This window comes from Cricetulus griseus, chromosome 3 (assembly GCF_003668045.3).
Source record: "Cricetulus griseus strain 17A/GY chromosome 3, alternate assembly CriGri-PICRH-1.0, whole genome shotgun sequence".
NCBI lineage: Eukaryota > Metazoa > Chordata > Mammalia > Rodentia > Cricetidae > Cricetulus > Cricetulus griseus.
This window is the reverse complement of record NC_048596.1, coordinates 185,467,951-185,492,894: the sequence shown is the minus strand read 5'-3', so window position 1 is coordinate 185,492,894 and position 24,944 is coordinate 185,467,951. Positions and strand designations below refer to the sequence as shown.

The 24,944-nt window shown below is 38.8% G+C and overlaps 1 pseudogene; it reads left to right on the top strand.

Annotated features, from left to right (window-relative positions):
* The first annotated feature begins 5,133 nt into the window (after positions 1–5,133).
* On the top strand, positions 5,134–5,228 carry LOC113834704 (annotated as a pseudogene).
* Positions 5,229–24,944: the final 19,716 nt, after the last annotated feature.

The window sequence follows — 24,944 nt, the reverse complement described above, 5'->3', positions numbered from 1 at the left end:
AAAAAAAAAAAAAAATCCCAGAAATGTGGAATACTATGTAAAGACCAAATCAAAGAAAAATAGGAATAGAGGAAGAAGAAACAACCCAGGTCAAAGACACAAAAAATATTTTCAGTAAAAACATAGATGAACATTTCCCTAATCTAAATGAGATGCCTATCAAGGTACAAAAATCATACAGAACACCAAAATAGACTGAACCAGAAAAGAATGTCCCATCAGCACATAATAATCAAAGCAATAAACCTACAAAACAAATAAAAATATTAAAAGCTTCAAGGTAAAAAGACCAAGTAACATATAAAGGCAGACCTAGTGGAATAACTGACACTTCCATGGAGATTCTGAAAGCCAGAAAGCCTGGACAGATGTTCTATAGTTTAAAAGACCACAAATGATAGATAGTCCAGACTATCATACCCAGCAAAACATTCAATCACAATAAATATAATAAACAAGACATTCCATGATAAAGACCAAATTTAAGCAATCTATTTACAAAGCAGCCCTACAGAAAGTGCTAGAAGGAAATCTCCAAGCTAAAGAGGTTAATCATACCCAAGAAAACACAATGAATAAAAAAAAAAAAAATCTCAGAACAACAAATAAAAACGAGGGGGAAATACACACACACACACACACACACACACACACACACACACACACACACACACTACAAAACAAAATAAAAGTAATCAACAAACACTGACAACAGATATCAAGGAAATTTAGAAACTCATAAAGGACAGACTTTAAAAGCATGTATTCCACCAAAGTGGAAAATCTAAAAGAAATGGATAATCTTCTTGATACATATCACTTATCAAAGTTAAATCACGATGAGAATCTATTAATAGAGACCTATAAGCCCTCGTGAAAGAGAAGCAGTAATTAAAAAGTCTCCCAACCAAAAAGGCCCAGGGCCAAATGGTGCTAGCACAGAATTCTACCAGACTTTCAAAAGTTAATGTCAACACTCCTCAAATTATTCCAGAAACCAGCAATAGTAGGAACATTGTCCAATTCATTTTACAAGGCTACAGTTACCCTGACACCCAAACCAAATGAAGACACAACAAAGTATTACAGACCAATTTCCCAATGAACATAGATGCAAAAATATTCAATAAAATATTTGCAAACTGCATCCAAGAAAACATCAAAAAGGTCATCCACAGTGATCACGTAGGCTTCATCCCAAGGATGCAGGGATGGATCAACAAGCAAAAAATCAGTAAATATGATTCACCATATAAACAAACTGAAAGACAAAAAAAACCACATGATGATCTCATTAGATGCAGAAAAGACTTTTGACAAAATTCAACATCCTTTCAATGATAAAAGTCCTGGAGAGATTAGGAATACAAGGGACATATTTCAACATCATAAAGGCAGTTTACAGTAAACCCATAGCCAACATCAATTTCAATGGAGAAAAACTCAAAGTAATTCCACTAAAATCAGGAACAAGCCAAGGTTGTTCACTCTCTCCATATCTATTCAATATAGTACTTGAAACCTTAACTAGAACAATAAGACAACTGAAGGAGATCAAAGGGATAAAAATAGGAAAGGAAGAAGTTAAAGTGCTTGTATTTGAAGATGATATGACAATATACATAAGTGACCCTAAAAATTCCACCAGGAAACTACAGCTGATACACTTTTAAAGTAGTACCTGGATAAAAAATTAACTTACAAAATCCAGTAGCCTTCTTATATAAAAGTGTCAAACAGACTAAGAAAGAAATCAGGGAAATAACAGCTTTCACAATAGCATCAAATAATATAAAATATCTTGGGGTAACTCTAACAAAGCAAGTGAAAAACTTGTATGGCTAGAAACTTTTAAGACACAGAAGAAAGAAATTGAAGAAGATATCAGAAAAAGGAAGGATCACCCATGCACATGGATTGGTAGAATTAATATAGGGAAAATGGTAATCCTATCAAAATTCCAACACAATTCTTCACATCTTGAAAGGACAATTTTCAGTTTCATATGAAAATACAAAAAAACCCAGGACAACTGAAAAACAAACTGAACAGTAAATGAACTGCTGGAGGTATCACCATCCCTGATTTTAAGTTGCACTACAGAGATTTAGTAATAAAAACAGGATGGTATTGGGACAAAACCAGCCATGTTGATTAATGGAATTGAATTGAAGGACCAAACATAACACTTATGGACTCCTGCTTTTTGAAAATGAAGTAAAAAATACACACTGGAGAAAAGACAGTATCTTCAACAAATGGTGCTAGTAAAACAGGAAGGTTGTATGTAGAGCAATCCAAATACATGCATACTTAGTACCTTATACAACACTCAAAATCAAATGGATCAAAGATCTCAACATAAAACAAGATACACAGAACCTGATAGAAGAGAAAGTGAGGGATAGTGTTGAACACATTGGCACAGGAAAAGATTTCCTGAACACAACGCCATTAGCACAGGCACTAAGATCAACAATTAATAAATGGGGTCTCGTGAAACTGAAAATTTGTACGCAGCAAAGGACACCATCATCTGGACAAAGTACCAGCCTTCAGAATGGAAAAAGACATTGACAAAGTATATGTTGGATAGAGGGCTAATACCCAAATTATGTAAAAAAAAAAACCAAACAAACAAACAAACATAAAAACCAACCTAAATATCAAGAAAACAAGTAATCCAATTTAAAAATGGGGTATAAATCTAAACAAAGAATTCTCCTAAGAGGAAACTCAAATGACTGAGAAACACTTAAAGAAATGTTCAACATCTTAGCCATTAGGGAAATGCAAATCAAAACAACTTTGAAAAATTCATTTTATTCCTGTCAGAACAGCTAAGATCAATAAAACCAGTGACAGCTTATGCAGGCAAGAATGAGGAGTATGAGGGGAACATTCATCCATTGCTGGAGGGAATACGAACTTGTACGGACATTATGGAAATCAATGTGGTGGTTGCTCAAGAAGATGGGAATATATCTACCTCAAGATCCAGCTATACCACTCTAGGGCATATAACCAAAGGATGCTTCGTCCTACCACAGAGACACTTGCTCAACCATGTTCATTGCTGCTCTACTCATAATAGCCAAAAATACAAACAACCTAGATGTCCCTCAAAAATGGACAAAGAAAATGTGATACATTTACACAATGAAGCATTACTCAGCTGCTAAAAAATTAAACCATGGAATTTGTGGGTAAATGGATAGAACTAGAAAAAAAAAGCATCCTGAGTGGGGTAATCTATACCTAGAAAGAAAAATACAGAATCTGTTTGCTTATATGTGGATATTAGCTGTTTGGTCAATGATAACCAAGCTACAATCAATAATAGAACCACAGATGTTAGGTATAGATTAAGGGACTAAGGGAGAGAGGTAGATATCCCAAGGCAAAGGAAATAGACTAGAGAGTTATGGATGGAGGGGGTGGGGTGGAACAGGAGGATCAAGTGGGAAGGGGAAGGGAAGAGGGGGATGAGAGAGGGAATACTGTGAGAGACAGCAAAAATTAAGAACCATTTGGGGGTTAGCATAGAAACCTAATACAGTAGAAACTTAAACTTGATCTAAATGAAATTGCCAAATAATGGGGAGACAGAGCCCCAACTTGACATCTCGTGTCACCAAATGAAGCTTCTAGTACTGGAATTAGATTACATCTAATTGAGTTGTTGGTCAAAAGGGTCCCATGGGAATCCCCAAACAATGGAGACTACTACAAGGACTATAGGTTGCTCTCCACACGTTTGTGGAGCAAGGCCCCACTGCTGAATACAACACCTGCACAACTCATTGAACATGGAGTAGTAGAACTGGTGCCTACATAGAACCTTCACCCTTACGTTCTAGTGTCTTTAATACAGGAAGGTACTCTGTACACTATCAAAAAGGAAACATAAACAACACCCAGCCACAAGTCCTTTGATCTACAATGGTATCCTGCCAACAAGATATACTATGTCAATGGTGGCACAAAACTTATGGAAGTAACCAACCATATCTGATTTGATTTAAGGCCCACTCCACGAGATGGAACTCTGCTCAAGTGACCAAGAACCTGAGACTAGATAGCCCAAGATGTTTTTTTAAGTAGCAATAAAATAACTCCTAACAACATTCTTCTGTATTCATAGATGAATGTCTTACTCAGCCATCATCAGAGAAACTTTCTCCTGCAGCAGACTGGAACAAATACAGAGACCCACAGCCCCTGTGCAGAGAGTGAAAGACCTTATAAAATTTCAGTCCTAAATGGGATGTTTCCATCAAACCCTCCCCTCAGGGCTCAGGGAACCCTGCAGAAGAGGAGAGAGAAAGAGTTATAAGAGCCAGAGGGAATGACAGATAGCATGAAAGCCAGCCCTCTAAGTCAACATGAGTGAAGCTCATATGAACTCACAGAGGCTGGGGCAGCATCCAAAGCGCCTGCATGAGTCTGCCACAGGTCCTTTGAGTATATATTATGGCTTCCAATTTAGAGTTTTCATGGGATTCCTGAGTGTGCAAATGAGTGGATCTCTGTTTCTTATGCCTTCTCCTGGGCACTTTTCCACTTTTCCTTTTGTTTCTTTTATCCAATTCCAATGTGATTTTTTGTTTGTTTGTTTTATTTTATATATTGTATTTTTATCCCCCAGAAGCCTGTTAATATTCTAATGAGAAACAGAAAGGGAGTAGATTGGGATGAGGGGGAAAAGGGAAGAAACTGAGAGAAGTAGAGGGAGGGGAAATTTAACTCATTTATATCAATGTGAGAAAAATCTATTTTCAATAAAAAGGGGGAAAGGGTGTGATTTGGATTGTAGGAGAGCTCTCTTCTTTGAGAAGTGTACCATGGCATACAACAGCCTTCTCGCTTCAACCAAAACCACAGGCAGCTTCCTGAGAAATGAACTTGCCTTGAAGGCAGACATATTTATGTCTTTTCTTGACTATTTCAAGCATTAAAACAGTCCCTGGCACAAAGAGACAACACTGCTGAGTGAGTAAGTTTATTAGAGCCTATAAATGCCACCTCATATACTTCATGGATATTGGTGCAATAGGAAGCAGGTCCTTTTACTCTCCTCCCTTGATAGATTTAAAAACAGGAAGTTCTAAGAGGGTAAGAACAGTGCACACAGTGCTCACTTAGGAGGCACATATACTAAAATTTGAAAAATACAAAGAATATTAGCTCAAGGATGACACACAATTTGTGAAGTGTTCCATATTTTTAACATATAAAGGAAGACCTATCCGAATTACACCCAACTTCTCAATGGAGACTCTAAAATCCAGAATCCTGGAGAGATGTCTTGCAGACTCTAAGAGATCACAGATCATAGCCCAGACTAATATACCCAGAAAACTTGCAATTATGATAGATGGAGAAAAAAATTTCACAACAATTTGAAACAACATCTATCTACAAATACAGCCCTACAGAAGGTACTAGAAGGAAAGTTCCAGCCCAAGGAAGTTTGCTACGCCTACAAAAATACAAGCAATAAACAGTCTCACACCAGCCAAACCCACAGAAGGGAGGAAGCACACACACACACACACACACACACACACACACGCACACGCACACGCACACGCACACGCACACGCACACGCACACGCACACGCACACGCACATGTACACTAACACACACACACTGTCACCAACAATAACAACAAAGTAACAGGAGTCAAAAACACTGGTCATTAAAATCTCTCAACATCAATGTTTTCAATTTGCCAATAGAGTCAGAAGTTTGTTATTTATTAGGCATGACACAGAAGCAAAATAATCTGTATTTCTTTTGACCTATTCATAACTAGACCGTATCTTTACTATTTGGATTGAGAACACCAGAAGAAGACAGCCCACAGAATCAATTAAGCAGGACTCATAGCTCACAGAGACTGAAGCAGTGACATGGAGCCTGCATGAGTCTGCATTAGGTCCTTTGCATATGTGCTATGGTTGTTTAGCTTGGAGTTTTTGTGAGACTCCTAACACTGGGAATGGGGGTGTCTCTGACTCTTTTGTGTGCTTTTGGGACCCTTTTCCTCCTGTGGGTTGCCTCATCCAGACTATTCTTATTACATCTTGTTATGTTATGTTTGGTTGGTATCACCGGGAAGCCTGCTCCTTTCTGAAGGAAAATGGAGGAGCAGTAGATCTGGGGGAGAAGGAAAGGGATACTGGGAAGAATGGAGAGAGGGGAGGCTGCAGTCAGGATGTATTGTATGATTGTATGAGAAGCAAAAAAAACAAAAACAAACAAACAAACAAAAAAACCCACCAATGCATACAGCCAAAGAGAAAAGAATAAAGGGTATTTACAGAACTGAATTCATCATAATTTTACCTTTCTGAACAAAAATTGGTGAGAGAAATAAATTTAAAAGCTAAAAGCAAAAAAAAAAATGTTCTACTATACATTTCTATAGACTCTCACTCAGGCTCACAAAGTTTATAGTGAGGGTCTAGTTCTACATCCATGTGGTTTTCCAACTACCCATTTTGCCTATAATTATGTTGCCTAGTCAGGACCTTTCTAGTTAAAGTGACCAATACAACTCTGAACTGACTTAGAAAAAGAAGAATTTACTAAAATAGCATGGAAGTATCTCAGTGACTAAAAAGAAGAATTGTGCAAAGATAGACAAGACATTATTAGGGCTAGATTATTTTTCTCCATAAATCTCACCTTTTTCTATAGGCCAGTTTAATCCTCTTTCACTGCAGATTGCCTTTTCCTCGTGTAAAGGAAGTTTACTGTACATCTAAAATACTAGTTGAGTCAAATTCAAATTTATCAGGCAAGATTCCAATGTTTCCAATACTGCACAAATTAAGTAAGTGGGTAGGGAGCTGTACTTATTCCTGAAGTGTATACCTGGAACCAAGAGGGATGTTACACATTATGAATGGAGAATGAAAATTCCGGGAAAGGTTTGCTTAACAACTATGTCATAGATGTCCACTGCCCCAACAAGCCAAATTTTCTTCTATCTAAAGATAGAACTGACTATTATGGCAGTTAAACTTTTGTTGATAATGCTGTTAGCTTATTGGTTTATTTATTTATATTGTAAATTGTTCCAAAAAGAATTTAATAAAGGAAGGAATACATTAAATGATATCAGAATACAAATTAAATCTAAAACAAAGAGGTAAAATCAGGATAGCAACAGAATGAAATCATAAATAATATATTCTATAAGTACATACATTCACTATAAGGAAGTTACAAAATGTGAATCTTCCAGTAACTCTGTTAATAATGTAACTGATAACATACATTAGATAGTAAGCTATTACTTAAGAGACTTAAAACATTCTTTGAAGAATGGACACCTGTCCTGCCACCATGAACAGATAGGAACTTCTGCTGAAAATCTTCACTTGGTCTCCAGAACAGTCTTGATGTTTCTCTCCATGTACCAGCCCTAAAGACAAGTGACTATGGGAGCAAGGAGAGACCTGTCACCTTGGTAGTACTTTGTAGAATGATTTGAACACAGGGTGAATAAGAATGACAACTTTAAGAATATCTAGATGAAAGGTCCAGGCAAAAGAAACAATAAAAATGTCAGAAATGTCTTTAAGGAAAGGCAAGAAGGTTAATGTTATTGGGAGTTGAATGAAAATGAAGTAGAAGAGCCCTTAGAGGTAGGAACAGACCATGGTAGGAGTAGTAACCCACAGGGAAGACTGGGTGTTGAAATGAAACCACTGGAGGGGATTCAGCAAATAACTGACATAAACTGAATGGTTATAAAAGGATGCCTCTAGCTGCTTCCTGGAGAATAGACCTTTAGGAGGTAAGAGCGGAGCTAAGTGGAGAGGCGATTCCATAAGTCCAATTAAGAGACAAAAATAATTTGGGAACACTGGAAGTGAGACTGTGGGATGCATTTTGGAGGTAAACTAAGCAGTATTTGCAGACTAAATGAGAAGAGACTGCCATTTGGAAAGTGGTACCTAAGGATGATGATGCAACACTAGTAAGCTCATACTCTGATAAAGGTATTTAACTCATTAGCAAGAGACAAAGATTCTGAAGTATAAAATAGACAGATGAATGCTATTTAACTTGAAAACCCTACTTTCTCTTCTTTTTTACCTTAACTGCTCATGGTCCAAAGTAAAAATTTTAGACACTAAAGAAAATGTTCCAAAGAGTTAAAAATGTCTATTAGTTTTACAGAGTGCCTTGTCAAGCCTGGATATAGTGTCTCTTTAAATGGGTTAAAGTGAGCTGGGCAGTGGTAGCACACACCTTTAAACCCAGCACTTGGGAGGTAGATCTGTGTGAGTTTGAGGCCAGCCTGATCTACAAAGCTACACAGAGGAAACCATGTCTCAAACAACAAAACAAAACAAACAAAATAGAAAAACACCAAAAGTAATTAAACTATACTTCTGCAAAAGTACTTGCATTCTTCATAATAGTTAAGATATGGAAACAACTGATATCTCTGTCAAAGTTGAATAATGAGATTTTTACAATCTGCTTCCTTATTATTTTAACATTTTAAAATGTATATTGGTTATCTGAGAAATTCACATAATGTATTTTGCATATACGCATCCCCTAACTCTTCCCAGATCTATCTCCCACCTCCCTACCCACTCCCAACTTTGTATCTCTAAAAAATAATCCTAGCATGTTAATTGTACAAAATAATGGGTTTCACTGTGGAAATTATATCACATTTATCACACAAATAAACCTTTGGAATCTAGTCAATGAAATAAACCAGAAACAGAATGAAAACTATTATATGACTATATGATCTCATTTTATTTGGCATCTAAAATATATGTATATTTCAAATGCATAGAAACAGAGAGTAGATCAGTGTGGTTACTGGTGGTAAGGGGGAAAGAGCAGTTATGAGTTAATAGGTACAAATTTGTAGTTTGTAGACAAGAGGCAGAATGCATGGGAAGGAAAGAGAGATAAACAGAACTGAACCAATTAGACTTAATCAAAATTAGTCGGGAACAGAATCTACACCCTACAGAGAAGACACATCTTCAAGTACAGAAAGGATATTTACCAGCCCCTATACTGCATCTCAGGAATCATCATCCAATTCCTAACACATTTTAATAGATGAGCTTACACAGTATTTCTGTTGCAGCCAGACAGAAAAAAATAGGAAAACAAATGTTAAAAAAAAAAGTCAGCTAAAGAAAACAAATCAGCCTGCCTCCCTTCTCTTTCTTTACCTTTCAATGATGCAAGGAAATGAACCCAGGGATTGTGCATACTAGATAAGTGCTCCCCCATTGATCCACATGCTTTAAAGTATATGAAATAAATATATAAACACAAAAATAACATTAAAAGTAAACTGATTAAAATACACCAAGAACAGTATAAATGAATGGAAAAGTATAAATGCATGTCTAAAGACAAAATGGCTCCACACTTTATAGAGAGCAATTCTCCCTCACATTTATATATTTTCAAAATTTTAATAAGCCCTTTTCTTGAACTTGACAAGTGTGGTTTGAATGAGACCTCCCCCTGTAGTGTCAGGTATTTGAATACTGGGGTCCCAAGTTGGTGGCATTGTTTGGGTAGGTTTAGGAGGTGAGGTTTGCTAGAAGAAGTATGTCACTGGGGACAAGTTCTGAGGTTTCAAAAACCACATCAGTCCCAAATAAACCTAGGCAATAAGTTGCCTAGATCATGCTGTTTTATCACAGAAATGACAACTAATTAATATAGAAGTTGGTGCCAGTAGTGGAGTACTGCTACAAAGAACATGACCTCACTCTTTTTTGAATGATATGAAAGACTCTGGGGCCTTGAACTAGAAAAGTGGTTGGACATTGGATGTGGAACCTTAGGGCATTCCTAGTGGGAGCTTGGAATACAGTAGTGATAAGAGCCATGCAGATTATGGAGGCTGATCACAAGAGGTTTCAGAGGATAGTAATTTAGTGGCTTGGATAGCCACCACTGTTTCTGTGATTTAGGGTCAAAAAATGAGGCTTCTTTCTGCCCATATCCTAAGGACTTTCTTGAGACTGAATCTAAAAGTAATGAACTAATTTCTTTGGCAGTAGAAACGTTAAAACAGCATACTATTGACTTTACTATGTGTTTATTAGTAAGCATGCCTATACAGGTCAACAATGAAAAAGAGTAAATGAGCCAGAAAGAAATACAGATCATACACTCTGGAAAGAAAGGGGGTAATGGCAAGCTTGATGTTACAGCCAAGGCTTATGTTGGAAGAGAGGCTGTACTTGTTAAGAGATTAGAGCCATTACGGAGAGCCCCAATTAAATGAAGGGAACAAAGGGAAGGGTGCCCTGAGAACAAGACCCCACACAGTGGTCCAACTTATAGGGGATTTTCTGTCCCTAAAAAGCAACAGAAAACAAAACTGCTGCAAATGCAGATAGAGGAGAACAGGGACCATCTAAGGGGGCAGCCGAACTTAGCAGTGCCAAGCATATGTTAAGAGCTTTGGAAGTCAAGGATAAAGGTATTGTAGAATCTTCTTCCACAGTTTCAGAGAGCAGGAGAAGCCAGGCAGTTCGTGGCAGGGAAGTCCTTGTGTAAAGGCATTGAGAGGTCACAGTGTGAAGCTGAGGAAGTAAAGCATGGATTGTGTTGGAGACTACATGATAGCAGAGGTGCCACAGTTGTGGGAAATCTGCCATGGAGAGCTGAAAACAGAGCAGACTTGGCCCAAAACAGGAAAAAGTGAGTTGCAGGCAGCAAAGCTAAAAGGGCAGAGTCATCTGAGCCCCTTAATATAACTGGGAGCTGGTGTTTGCCCTACTGAGTTTCTGGTCTTGATTTGGTCCAGTATTTCCTCACTATGTCCTCATTTCTACATTCTGGAATGGTAATGTATATTCTATACCATTATATATTGGAAGTATGTAATTTACTTTTTTATTTTACAGGGGTTACAATTAACAGATTGCCTGGAGTCTCAGAAGAGTCTCTGGATTTTCACAAAAGTGTTATGATTGTGAAAGATTATAGGGACTTCTGAAATTGTATTAAACACATTTTGCATTATGTTATGTGTTGTTGATTGTTTAATTACTCTTTGCTCTTTTGGGGGATGGGGTCTGCCACCCAGCACCCAAATAAATACTCATGGAGACGTACTATAACTTATAAATGCCTGACCTCAGCGTGGCTAGTTTCTTACCAGTTTTTCTTAAAGTATCCTATTTTTTGCCTCTGGGCTTTTATCTTTCTGTATTCTGTACACTTCTTACTCCATTGCTTGCTGTGTAGCTGAGTGGTTGGCCACTGATGTCCTCCTCCTTTTCTTACTCCTTCTATTTATTCTCTCTGCCTGCCAGCTCTAACTATCCTTTCTCCTGCCTAGCTATTGGACATTCAACTCTTTATTAGACCAATCAGGCATTTTAGACGTCAAAGTAACACAGCTTCACAGAGTTTAGCAAACCCATCATAAAGAATGCAACTCATCTTTGCATCAATAAAGAAATTCTACAGCATAAACAAATGTTTCACATCTTAAAATAATACAACAGATAGTACCACAATATTATGGAGCCCATGGAGTGGAATGTGGTAGTCTGAATGAGATGCTCCCCATAGTCTTGGGCATTTGAATACTTAGTCTACAGTTGGTGGCTATTTGAGGAGGCTTAGGGGCTATGGACTTACTAGAGCAAGGGCTTTGAAAACTATTTTTAAGTCCCAACAAATATTATCAGAATTTCCAATAAAAGGAATTCAAGTATATTGTGAATGAAAGTAAACACCACTAAAGGTACATTGGAAAGCATAGTTGGTCTTTCTAGTAAAGCTGAATGTGCCTTTACTCTCTGATCCAGTAAGTCTACTACCAGATCAACATGGTCTATACAATATAGCAGAGATGTGTATACACCAGGCTCATATATACAAAAATCTCAGTGCCACTATTTGTATCATTAAAAAATGCACTAGCTGGGAATCTTCCCAGCAAGCAGAAGAAAGCCAGCTAGTGTCCCTGGGCCCAGGCTGGCCCGAGGACAGCAACCCCCACCCCAGATGCAGATTTCACACTGACTCAGCAAGCAGAAGAAAGTCAGCTGGGTCTGGGGTGATAGGAAGACAGCTAGGGGCCCATCTGGTGCCTAAGGGCCATGAGCATGTGGGCCCCCTCATTTTAAGTACATAATGGGCGGGGTATTGGGAGAATTAGAGGAAGAAAAGTAGATGTAGAGGATTAGGCAGATGTTAGAGACCAGCTTGCCACTTGGGTCCATGGTGACAGTGGTGAGGAGTAGGCTAAGGAGGGAGGTCTGCTGCTACCCGGAACCACGGTGATCTCTGTATCAGATACCAAGGACCATATGTGAGTTTCTGGTCCTATAGTAGCCAGGGTATCTGTATATACCCATGATTCCTGTTGCTGTTGAGTGCCATGCTGACTCCAGTGGGCTGGGCCACTTCCGGGGGCCAAGATCGGATTCATGAGCCATGTTGTCACTGGGGCCATACTGATCTGGGCAACTTTTGCAGCCACCTTGGCCATGGTAATATCCAGGGCTAAGCTGCTGCTGAGGACCATGACTGTGCCCATGGTCCTACCATAGTTGAGGTCTATATTAATATCCATGTCCCCATGATGCCACCAAAGTCTACATGAAGCCTGGGGTCTGGGTTGCATGCGTTCTGTGGTCTTGTTGGTGTCCAGGGGCCATGCTGTCATCAGAACCATCCTGATCTGAGTGCCCAGAGCCACCACTCAGAACAAGGATGTCAACCAGGCTGAGCTGCTGCCTGAGGCCATGTCTGGTCCGTGGCCCACCTGTAGCTGGAGTCTGCATTAAAAACTGAGGCACAGATTACCACTAGGGCCTTACAGAGTCCTGGGGTGTGGGCCAGAGCCTGTGGCTTGGATGGAGTCAGGGGGCCACACCACAGCAGGGGCCATACAGACATGAGTGGTCTATGATACCACCCAGGGCCAGGGTGTCATCTGGGCCCAGGCTGCCACCAAGGGCCACATCTGGGTCCATGGTCTTGTAGCAGCCAGGGTCCAGATTGGCTTATGTGGCTCCAGTTACTACCAGGCACCATGAAGAAGCCGGGAGTCAAACCAGCAACCTGAGTCGGGGTTGGTGACTGAGGACCAGGATGCATCTGTATCTGAGTGGCCTGTGCTGCTACTCAATGATATGGTGACAACTGGATCCAACTGCAGCCAGGGTCTGTGCTGATGCCAGATGTTCCTGCTACCATAGCAGGCCATGGAGACACACAATATCAAGGGCCAAGTTAGTGTCTCAGGGCCATACTGCCACCAGGGGCAGTGGTGACATCCAGCCCCAGCTGTTGCTAAGGACCATGTTGGGGTCCATGGTCCCACAGTGGTGTGGGGTTTGACCTGAAGTCTGAGTCCTGCACTGACACTAATGGTCACATAGAGGCCCAGGGGTGGGGCTGAAACCTGAGGTCTTGATGGTGTCTAGGGACCACAGGACTGCCAGAACCATTCCCACCTTAGTGGACATTCCCTCCACCCAGAGGCAGGGTGTCGTCCTGGCCTAAGCTGTGGCCAAGGGTCATGGTCCCGCTGCAGCTGAGGTCTGTGTTGATGTCTGTGGCTAGTGGCACCTCAGGAGGCCTTAGGAATCAGGTAAGATGAAATCAGAGGGAAGCAAGGGCCCCCACCTCTCATAACAGGTAAGGATGAACCCACCCTGAGGACATGCATGTAGGTGAAAGATTTCACCTACCACCACACCTGAGGAGGGTGGCCCCAGTGGCTCGATCTGACCTGACTGGCTAACACCCAGACCCACAACTGGGCCTTGGGTTGACCCATTCTAGCGCCTACCCCATCTAGGTCCTGTAGGAGGAGCTTGTGAAGGGACTGTTCCTGTGGAAGGATACCATAAGATCTCCAAGACACTGGATACCCTAGAAGAGCTCTGGTGAAGATCTAGTGTACCAAAAACCAGAAGCGTTGAACCAGACCAATGACTCATTGCAATGGACAGTTGCTAGCCGAGCTGATAGGACAAAGGGGTATTACTATATGACACAATGAAGCCTCCAATGCCACTAGGACAAATGAAAAGGTGATGGAGAGGCAGGAGAGAAGAAGCAGAGATTTTGCTGTTTCAGATGTGTTTTTTGTTGTTATTGTTGTTCTGTTTTGGTTTAATGGTTTTTTGTTGTTATTCTTGCTTTTGTTTGCTTGCTTGCCTACTTTGTTTTGTCTTCTTTTGTTGGTGGGGGTGGGGTGCAACAGGGATGAGGGGAGAATATGGGAAGAAGAAGCCAGGAGGACATGATGTAAAACCCCCAAAGATCCAATAAAGAAGTTAAAAAATGCAATGTATTCTAATTTGGCTAATGGAATTGATACATATCCCCAAGCAGTGGAAATGAAAATCAAATGATGGCTGCATTCACTGTCATGACCCAAGCAAGCACAGCTACCTTATGAGAGGTGGCATCAAGGACTGAGGGGTGCTCAGTGGAGCATCAGTGCTGGGTAAGGAGGAAGGAAGAGCAGAGGCAGATGGAGGGGAGGGATCAGAGGGAGCCTTTCAGGGATCTTAGTTTCCATAGAGCAATGAAGCCTCATAAGGAGGAAGTCAAAATTGGTAGAGCATAGATAGCTAGCACAAGTTTGCATGTGGGGTTTCATGTCTGCAAAGAAGTTCCTATGGGAGAAACAGGTTCCTATAGAAAACAAGAAGTCATTAAAAAAATACAGATTAAATATCAGCTTCAATTTAAGCTGAGTTCTGATCACAGAACTCTTAAGATTAAAAATATCTTGTCATCAGATTTTAGGTAGGAGAAACAGTAAGTATTCCTGATAGTACTCTTACTTGCCTTTTCTTTTTCTTAACTAAAGGTACCTATTAAATAACTCAGAACCCAAATCAATCATCTTTTTGTAACTTAACTATTGGATAAAAAAGACTCCCCAAGGAAGGCACAAAAGGATGAATCCTTCCCAAGATCCAGAATCACTCTCAAAGAAAGAAGAGATAAACCAGCCCCACATTCTGTCTAGTAGAGGTAGTAACCAAACATCAGGGGGGAAAGGCCTGCTTCTGTTGGTTTTCAATGCCATGATACCTCAATGGGGGAGGGAAGTTTGGGGATAACATGTTCTAAACTCCATTTAAACGGTAAACCAGTTCACTAGGCAAAGATAATGGAACAATTAGTAAATTACAAAGTAAGGTTGAAGAAATGTTCTAAAGTGCAGGATGATGCACCAAATAGATAGAGGACACAAAACAGAAGTCAACAGATACAGAGAATGACAGCAGAGATTAATAGTAATAGAATCCCTAGAAGAAAATAGGGAAATGAAGATGCAATGATGTAATAGCTGAACTGATGATGATTCAAAATTTATTAAAACTTAAAAAAATCACAAATTCTAAAATTATAAAGGTCCTTAGGGAATACCTTGAGAATGATGAAATAAACACTATTTAAAAACAAACAAACAAGCCAGGTGTGGTGACACACACCTTTAGTCCCAGCACTCAGGAGGCAGAAGCAGGTGGATCTCCTTGAGTTCCTAGACCAGCCTGTCTACAAAGTTTGTTCCAGGACAGCCAGGACTGTTACACAGAGAGAAACCCTGTCTTGAAAAACCAAAACAAACAAACAAAAACCAGAAAAACCACTTTTCAGTTGTGTGTGGAACCCACACCTGCAATTCTAATTTTTGGGAGGATGAGGCAGGAGTACTGTAAGTAAAGGCCAGCCTGAACTACATAGTGCGTTCAAGGCCTGGGTTATATTGAAAACAAAGCAAACTAACAAATCTTCTAATACATTATCTATAAAATAAAGAAAGTAAAACTGTCAGCGTTTTCAATAACAGAAAAAGAAACGACCAAACTGTGGAGAGATAAACACTTATGGACTTACAATTATCACTACACAAGGAGGGAAAGCTATTTCCAGAATAAAAAGAGAATCCCACAGCTGCCATTGAAAGCAGTAAGATGGATAGACACTAACAGGAAGAAAAGTCAAATCTAAGAGTAACAGTGAACAAAGCCAGAATTATGCTAAGGTAGTGAATATGAATATTTACTGATTATATTAATTATAATACAAACTATAATATGATACAATTAGAAAATGTAAGAACCATGGTAAGAATTTGTGCTTGACACTTCTCTGATAATCCAGTTCAGTGTGTGAGAAAGAGCTCAGACTCTGAAACCAGACTGTGTGGGTTTGAATATGAATCACAGGTGTCTTTCAAACTACAATTAAAGTCAATAATCTGATCAAAGAACAATAATGACATCTAAGAAATATGAGTCATATTTTTGCTATTCTAATCAACTGTCAATTTTAATACATTAATAAGAGAAGAATAATGCAGGGCCCAGGGAAAGACAGCTGTGATTTTCAGATGAGTTGAACATTTGTTAAAAATCTTTTAAAAGGGGGTGAAAATGATCAAAACACATTGTAAGACATTCTCAGAGAATTAATAAAATATTATATTAAAATGTCTTAAAAGACATTAAGAAATTTAATCTTTCTATTGTTCAAGAAGTTTTTCACAGCTGCCAACTTTAGATATTCAAAAAGAATACAACAACCGAGTCTTTGCAGAATTATTTCTCTGTCTTGAGATCTTCTTTTCCAAAAAGGCTACATAACAAAACAAGAAAATCATCTGGACATGACCATTACCTCCTCTGGTCAGGATGAGGTATGAAGCATGGGGTTGATGAGGTTGTTGACAATTTCTTTTAGTCTCATACGACAGAAGTACCAACAGGGCATGACCAAGTTTTGCCTGATTTGTTTGGTTCATGACTGGAAGTTATTACAACTTAATGTTTTTATTTCTGCATTATTTAAATGTTTAAGACATAGGTCTTAATTTTCTATTCAATAAATATAATGCTTGCAATTTCCAATGAATTGCTTTTTCTAAAATCATCTGCTGCCTATCACTTTATAAGCCCGACAAGTAACTGGATCTCTAAAGGATGGTGACCAAACTCAATCTTGTACTTTCTGTATAACTAGCTTAATTTCAAACACTTTGGGCATTCCTCTGGATTGAAAGATTCTACTAAATAGATTTCCCTGTTAAACAGTACCATCCATATCAGTATCTATACTTGTCATTTTTATTTTATTGTTTTTAGCCACCAGTTATAGAGCTTTGATTATTTTACCCTATTTACACACTAAGTATTTGTCTCTTTGACTGTTTTTGCAAAGTCTTCAGGTCAGACCAAGTATTATAGTATATGTTTATTTAGCCAGCTGACAACAAGGGTTGCCTTATGCTTGGCTCTGGTATCATCGTGTTTAGGCTCAAGACCCTCGTACAGCTGGCTTGCAGCTCATTCTAAGACAAGAACAAGTCTTTACAATGTGCCACGAGTCCTTTTCCCTACATCTTCCATGATTTTTCTGATCTCTCTTGGTCTACTGTTTCTGCAGCTGGCCAGGAGTGGCATCTCTATGTTCTCTCTCTCTCTCTCTCTCTCTCTCTCTCTCTCCCTCCCTCCCTCCCTCCCTCCCTCCCTCCTCCTCCCTCCCTCCCTCCCTCCCCTTCCTTCTCCTCCACCTCCTTCCCCAGATGTCTATAGTTAGTTGCTTCCTTCCTCTTACTTTACTCAATTGGCCTGCCGACTTCATTGACACTTATATTGGATATATTATTAGTGTCCATTTTTCACAGTGGCCAGAACTCATCTCCCATCCATCCCCTAGACTTTAAACTTGACTGTGAAACTTACTTTGGTTACTGGAAAGTTAATACAAATGACACAATCAGAGCCTTAAAATGTATTGCACTGCTAAGACCAGTCTTTCATCCTAACTTTTTATCATAGCATGATTTGGTACTCCACTGACAATAAAGAAAGCGGTGGGGGATTTAAATGGCAACAGAAGCAACAGCAGCCTGGTATAACAGCACATGCTTGCAGTTCCAGCAACTTGGGAGAGTAAGGCAGGAGGAACACTTGAGCTGTTAGTTGGAGACTAACCTGAATAATATAGTCCAGAGGAAAAAGAAACAAAGGAAATAGGGAAAGGGAAGAGAGGAGATGCATTGTAAACCACACAACCTGGAGCTAAGTCTAACCTGGATTATAAAAACCTCAGTATACCCACCGAATATTAATAAACCACTGGGTTTTAAGTATCTGGTTATATACCTTTTGTGAATATAGCAGAAGAAATTGAAAACCTAACATGTAGAGAGTCTGCAACCTTCTGCATTTGTTTTCCTTCCTAGCACATAAAACCCCACCCCACCCCACCCCCCTGACAGAGTTTCTCTGTAGGTTTGGAGACTGTCCTGGAACTCTCTTTGAAGATCAGGCTGGCCTTGAACTCACAGAGATCCGCCTGCCTCTGCCTCCAAATGCTGGGATTAAAGGTGTGCACCACCAACGCCAGGCTATATTTTAGATCTTTATTGCCTGGTTCCTCCACCCACACATGCACACACAAAGTAAAGGCTCCACACCTATAGCAACTTCCTTCTGCACTATTGTCCTGCCTGCAATGTAAATGCCATGGCCAAATGCTCAATTAACATCTGTTGAATTAAAAAATAAACAGGATAGCCCAGTGGTGGTGGCTCATGCTTTTAATCCCAGCACTCAGGAGGCAGAGGCAGGCAGATCTCTGTGAGTTTGAGACCAGCCTGGTATACAAGAGCTAGTTCCAGGATAGCTTCCAAAGCCACAGAGAAACCCTGTCTCGAAATACCAAAAATAAATAAATAAAATTAAAAATAAACAGGATAGCCAGAGTTCAACGCTGGTGGAAATTAGAATTTTAGCAGGGAATACCACAAAACTAACATACATACAAAAATTATTTCTAGATAGCCATGTGTGTTTTGAGTAGAAAGAGTTGTATTGGTGACATAGAGATGAAAAAAAAAAAAAAGTTTCCAGGAAGGAACTTATATAAACTGAGTGCTGCATACAGTCTTAAGTACATCTGGGACATTACAACTCTAGATATAAAGAGAACTGAACATTCAAGGATGGTAATTCAAACAACCTTTCTGTTCAAGGAGTAGACATAGCAAAAAGTGAAGCAGAGGGAGGTAGAAACCAACTGTCAGTATGGCACCTGGGTTTTAATCTAATTCCAGGTGGAAGCTTCTAGAACGTCAGGTGCAGAAATGGTTAGTTAAGGTCCCTATTGTTACACGGACTGTAGAGAGCAAGAAGGGGTATCTTTAGTTTAGGATTTACTATTGCTGTGAAGAGCAATGACCACAACAAACCTTACAAAGAAAACATTTAATTTCGGTGGTGGCTTACATTTTCAGAGGTTCAGTTCATTATCATCATGATGCATGGCTTTGGTATGTAGGCAGACATGGTGCTGGCTACATCATGACCAGGAGGCAGCAGGAAATCAACTGACGGTCACATTGAGGAAAACTTGGGCAAAAGAGACCTCACAGTCCAGTTCCCAGTGACACACTTCCTCCAACAAGGCCACCCCTCCCAATAGTGCCACTCCCTTTGGGGGGCCATTTCTTTCCAAACCACCACAAGGAACAAAGGCAGATGAGAGAAAGCGCTGCTCCAAGAACACAGTTATGACGACATCAGAACCTGGCTGGGTTAAAGGTAGTGGTGGAGACATGAAGTAACATAATGCCTTTTGAAATCAGAGCCCATAGGATTTCTTGATTGAGCAGACAGCCCTGTTATACCGGGTGTGCAGGGACATCTAGAAGCTGAAGAGATGGGACTGAAGGTTGGCCATTTACTTTCCGCCTGTACAACCTACAAAATAATAGTTTCATTAACCACGTAGAAAATGAGCAGTTATGGGGGAAGAGACATCATGAACTCTATTTTGTACACCTATTGATCTCCTTCTCTACACAGAATCCAGCACTACACAGAAGTCACAGGAGTCTATTCTGCAGAACACTTAAGTCTGACTCAGTGGCTAAATCAATCAATAGTTTCACTGCTATCTGGATTCTACTAGACTCAACTCAGACCACAACACAAACAAAACAGGTTGCTATCCTGCCTCCATATTAAAAGTACCCTGTTTTCTTGGTCCACTGAGACCAGACAAAAATACCATCTGCTTGAACAGAAAAGGGCAAAGTATACATTATTTGACTTAGTTTCTACATATACTTTTTTTAAAAACCTGGAAGGATAAAAAAGAACTAATGCTTCCGATTACTTCCTGTTGGGGGAAGGGTGAGCACTGAAGGACAATTAGTGGTAAGTCTCATCATTTACCCATTTACCCATCAGTTACCCATGAACAAACCCATAGAGCTTGTTCAAACAATGGGTAAGTTTCACTGATTTCTTGTTTTGTATAAGTCATAGAAAGATGCTACAAAAAGTATAAAGAAGAAGATCAAAAGAGATTCCAGGTTCTTGCTCATGCCAAAGCTAAAATCTTTATGCCACCGTGTGTGTGTGTGTGTGTGTGTGTGTGTGTGTGTGTGTGTGTGTGTGTCTGTGTGTGTCTGTGTGTCTGTGTGTGTCTGTGTGTCTGTGTGTGTCTGTGTGTGTCTGTGTGTGTGTGTCTGTGTGTGTGTGTGTCTGTGTGTGTGTGTCTGTGTCTGTGTCAGTGTGTGTGTGTGTGTCTGTCTGTCTGTATGTGTCTGTCTGTCTGTATCTCTCTGCCTCTGTCTGTCACTATAATTTCAAGAGTTACAGAATACATTTTTACAAAGCCTTCAATACTACTTTAACTGAAAGTATTTTAAGATGATGGTCAAGAATCAAGCTTACAGTAAAAATTGTTCTTACACTTGTGTCTGATTTATAAATTTTAATTTCATCTTTAGGGTGTCATCTTTCTAAGACAGTCATAAAAAGCAGAAAACATTTGTGATTTAAAAAAGAAATACTCTTTCAAGCTGGGTGTAGTAGGTGAACCTGTAATTGTGGCACTAGGAGGTAGAAACGAAAGGAACAGGGCACAGGCCAAGCCAGGAATGAGATGTCTTTCACAGTAACATATTTTGGTACTTCTATTTTCAAAACTACAGATATAAAGAAAATATTTTTACATAACTGGGCTGTGGTTTTAAAAAAATAGTATAATGATAATGGCAATTCACCTGGCTAAATATTTTCTTAAGGATAGTGACTTGGTTTTCTAAACTAGCACACAGCGTAGTATTTGAGAAAAAAACAAACAAAAAAAAAAAAACTTAATACAGACATTTTGTCAAATACTTAGATAAGAAAAAGTTAACCATTTTAAGTATATCAGTAATTATAATCACAATCAGTTTTGCTTAAGAATTTTGTCTTCAGTCATATACCAATGGTGAGTCGGGCTCCAATGGATAGTTCCCAAATCCATGATGACACAAAATTCTCAAAGAACAAGTTCAAAAAAGAAAAAAAAAATTGCTATAGAACTAACTTACATGAAAATCATGGACAAATGTTAAAATTCCTATCTTATTCCAGTGCTTCAAGTAGCCATGTCAGATGGCTGCCAGTAGACACATTTCTGTAGAAGACGTTGATGACATAACTACATTTACACACATTTACCAGTATACATATTTCTTAAATAATATGGTAATAAAATAGGCAATCAAATCTAGGCAGGGCTGAAATCCATGGACTCAATCAGATTTATGGATTAGAAAAAAATATCATCACCCAAATGTTATGGCTATTCATTTGTTGCTGCTGTTGTTGTTTAAGGCTACCTTGAATGGAAAAAAAAAAAAATTAGATTCAAATAGGATTTTGAATTTTTAAAAAATCCCAGAAAGTAGTAAAAAGTTTATTAGCTAAGAAATGAGTGTTCCAAAAACACTTTGGGGGAATATTTTTGTCTTTTTGTTTGTTTTCCTTAGGCTTTATGGTGAGGCAGTTTTCCCTAGACTATTCACTCATTTCAAGGAAAGCAGTAAACAATGCTTGAGAGATCACTAGATTGCCACTTTAGTAAAGCTATTTATTTGAGAATTAAGGTATTAGCTTGAATTTTGTAAATAGTCATCAGAAAAAAATCATGTTTGTGATTATTACATCCACATTGGACAAGCCTGCAAACCGTTTTATAATTGACAAAGCAATTCATATATACTATATTACTGGGGCATTCTGCACCACATATTATACATAGGTGACAAATTTCATTTTTCTAAAATGGTTATATAACATCAAACCTGGTAGTCAAAAGGAATATTCAACATCGCTGAAAAAAAAAAAAACAAAGAATCCAGCGCCCACCCCATCATCCTTCTACCCTTCCACAACAGCTCCAGCATGCAATATCTGATGCAAAAATCCAAAATGACTATCAGATTCTATATCTGCTTCAGCATCTTGGTGCAAACCTAAATAATTGCCAATATCATTCAGAGAAGGCACTTTGAATCTAATTTCAGTCACATGCCTGAGAACATAAACAGAGAAGCCACACATCCCTAGCTATTAGTTCCAAACTCTCGGTAGTGCTTAAGGCATTCCTGGGCAGTAAGTGAACAGGCACAGAAAGGCACATTGACTATCTCAGGATACTCAGGAACTATAAGGGAAGAACTACTGAAAACACTAACTGTCCCCTAAGCTCACGACTTGCCATCTCAGTCACTTTAGCACTAAACAGAACACATCACACCATTGATCAGCCTTGCTTACTGGATGTCACAAGCTTCTTAAGTGGGGCTACGAAAAGTTTTTGCATGGAGATGGTATTCAAATTGAAATATACACCAAAGAAGTTCCTGAATCTAAAAATAATAGAAATCAGAAAGGTAATCATGAAACTCATTTTGTTTTTCACTCTGATAACGTACAATCTTCTAAAATGTCTGCATGTGAAATGAGACCACTTATTTAAACCAATGGTGATAATGACTCTTTTAAAAATGTAAAGAGTATACATATGAATGAGACAGGCACTATATGGAGAAGAAATGGAAAGAGTAAAAGTTTTAGAAAACATATGCATGTACAAACGTGCTTAGAAGACACTGGCTGTGAAATAAATATCCTGCTGAAAATTTCAGTGCTTTGGTGGCTAAAGCAGTAAGAGAAAAACAACATCTCTTTGCACTTAGAAACCTGTTTCTAATCAACTGAGCTACTCCTATGGGGGCAAATAAAAATGATTAGCTTATTAAAAGCATAGCTTTGCTATTTAATAAGCAAAAATGATTGAAAATTCTGCTCCAGATCCTGATAATTTTAGTGTTTCTAGTTAAGCTTGCAAAATTGCATTCATTATTAGTGTCTAGATTCATTAACAATTCAATTTATAGATATTAATGCTTATAATGCATGCTTCGCTTGCCAAAACTTGAAGAGAAATTGTTTCAATTAGCTTTCATGGATCATGAATCCTACCGGCTGGGTATTTTTAGACAAAAGATACAAACACATCCCCAAGCAATGCTAATGCACAGCTGGGACTTGTGTGTAAGGTCACTTGAGCTAACAGTTTAAAAGGAAAAACAGTAAATGAGTTTTACCCAGATGAACAAGACAGGGACAGTCTTCTGCTTCCAACCAAATATTTGAAAGGCATATAAGCACTTAAGGAAAATGACAACAGAATTATTTGCTTTAGGGATCTCTAAAGACAAAACTATTAGACAGAAATTGGCAAGCTAAACTCAGTGAGAGATTCTCAGCATAAAAGACAATGGGAAATCTCAGTGAGAGACCTTAATTTCTTTCTTTGTAGAAAAGAAAGGCTATTTCTTGTAAGTCAAGCTTAACCGGAATACAAATCCTGTCACTTGCACAAGGGCCATGACCCCATGGTAAGAGATAAAGAAGAGACTGATGTCCCAAGTGATGCAGACAGCAATCCAGATTTACAGGTAATTATCAATTCTCCATTTCATGTGGGGCTATACACTACTAATTTGAAGTTACTACTAACTGTCAGTAACAAAAGATATACTCTTAGGTAGAAAAAGACATTCTTTGAGGGTGTCCATCTCTTCCACATATATTTCTCTCACCTATTTGTATGAATACCAGGAACACCATCTGATCTTTATACTACACACAGTGGATTATAGTACTGTATTCTAGCTCTAGTTCTACAAGCTATTGTTGATAACTTGGTATGTACTACAATAGGAAGAAAAATGAAGTGACTTCTTATATTAGAAGAGAGATAATTCATTTGTCTATACTGAAATGCTGACTAATCTCATAGGCTGAATAATGAATTGAGTAATTTTTTCATATTTATGTATTTATGCATTTATTTATTTGTTTGTTTGTTTATTATTAGACAGTCTCACTATGTAGCTTAGACAAGTCTTAAACTTGTGACCCTTCTCCCTCCCCCTCAACCTCTTAGTTTGGGGATTATAAGCAAGCACCACCACACCCAAGTGAACCATGGTTCCTGAATGTCTCAGGGATCCTACAAAGCTGAGGAAACTCTAAAGCCAGCAGAATGAAATCAAACAAGGTCTGAAAGGCCAATGAAGCACAATTCTGAGGGCATGCCATAAAAGTCGGGTAGGAAGGAAGCAAGGAAGGCATACAAACTCACTGGGGTATTCAGGGTGAGGAAGTATGAAAACGTGGAAAGTGTCTCTTCTGAAACTACACCTACTTCTCTACCAAAGTGTTATGTTACTCTAGAAGTCAAATACATATACACCCAGGAAAACATTTAGTATTATATTCTTTAGCCCTAACAGTAGTATGACTTTACCAAAAGATAATTGTGAATTTATGGTAAATCATAACAATGGCTATAAAACACAGAACTAAAACGTATCAGAATTGCAATCTAAGGCTGGAACGAGGGGTATAGCTTGGAGATAGAGCACTTGGCTAGCATGTGCAAGGCCCTGGGTTCCAGCATTAGCACTAAAAACAAAACTAGATTTGTGAGATACACACACACAATGAAGTCTAACTACTTCTATATGGTAATTTAAAACTATTATACATAGAATGAACAAAAACAAGCTAAAAGAAAAATGGAA